This window comes from Chaetura pelagica, unplaced genomic scaffold (genome assembly GCF_000747805.2).
Source record: "Chaetura pelagica isolate M959 unplaced genomic scaffold, ChaPel_1.0 scaffold91, whole genome shotgun sequence".
Taxonomy (NCBI): domain Eukaryota; kingdom Metazoa; phylum Chordata; class Aves; order Apodiformes; family Apodidae; genus Chaetura; species Chaetura pelagica.
The window spans coordinates 652,129-653,293 of NW_009952042.1; positions in this window are offsets into that span (position 1 = coordinate 652,129).

Sequence of the window (1,165 nt, forward strand, 5' to 3'; positions counted from 1 at the left end):
GATGGAGGAGATCAGGAAGGGAAGGGGAAGGAAAAGGGAAAGGGAAGGGAAAAGGGAAAGGAAAAGGGAAGGGAAAAGGGAAGGGAAAAGGGAAGGGAAAGAAAATAACATTTCCAGGATGTTCCTGGATGGTTCTGCTCCAGAGCTGAGGGGCTCCAAAGCCAGTGGGGTTGCTGGAGGGCACAGGCTGGCAGAGGTGACCTGCAGCAGGATGGCCACCCGTGGAAGGTGGCCTGGAGGGGTTGTTGGCCAGGGATGGCATCTGGGGGGACTCCAGGTCACCACCAAGAGTGATTGGCCCTCCTGGTGTTCAGAGCTCTTGCCCTCCAGCCAGTGGTGTCTGCTCAGGGCAGCTGCTGGTGGGCAGGGGTCTGGTGGGGCTGGCATGACATGCTCTGGGGTGCTGGGGACTCTGGTGGTGGCAGGGGTGGGACCATGAGGGGGAGGAGGGGGCTGGGGAAGAGGCAGGAGACTCAGGAATATCCAATAAGGACCTGGGTGGTTTAACCTGGATATTTGGGGAAGGTAGAAGCCCAGAAGGACACATGCTCAACAGGAAGGACTCAGGCAGCACTGACCTTGCTTCAAATACACTGATGAGGAGTTAATTTCTGGGCATAATTCCCTGTGGATTGCAGCTGATCCTGAGCACAACTGGGCCTGCTGGAGTGCATTGGTCCTCCCAGCAGACACACCTGCCCAGTGGAAAGGCTCTTGACACATCATTTTCCTCCAGGTTGGACCCTTTGCTGCCTGGAAGGAGGTGACATTTTTCTTTTGCAGCCTAAATCCTGTTTTTCCTTCCTTCTGTGCTTTAGGTTAAATTCTTCCTGATAATTCAGATTATTAAAAACCAACCAACAAACCACAAAAACACAGGCAAAAAAACCCCAACAAATCAAAGAAGGATGATATGGAATAACAAGCTGTGTCCATTCAGGCAGGTTCTCCTGCTCTTGGGAAGAGGTGTCCATGGCTCTTTCCATGGCCACATGGAGCTCTTGAGCTTTGCTCTGTGTCTTGCACTGGATATTCCTCTGAATTTCTCCCTTTGGTTGGTATTTTTAAAATGGTTTCAGCATGTTTTTTGGCTGCTGGACTGAATATGACACATGCCTTGAAGGCTCCCCTGGATCTGCACAAGATGGGGGGGTCCTATAGTGTA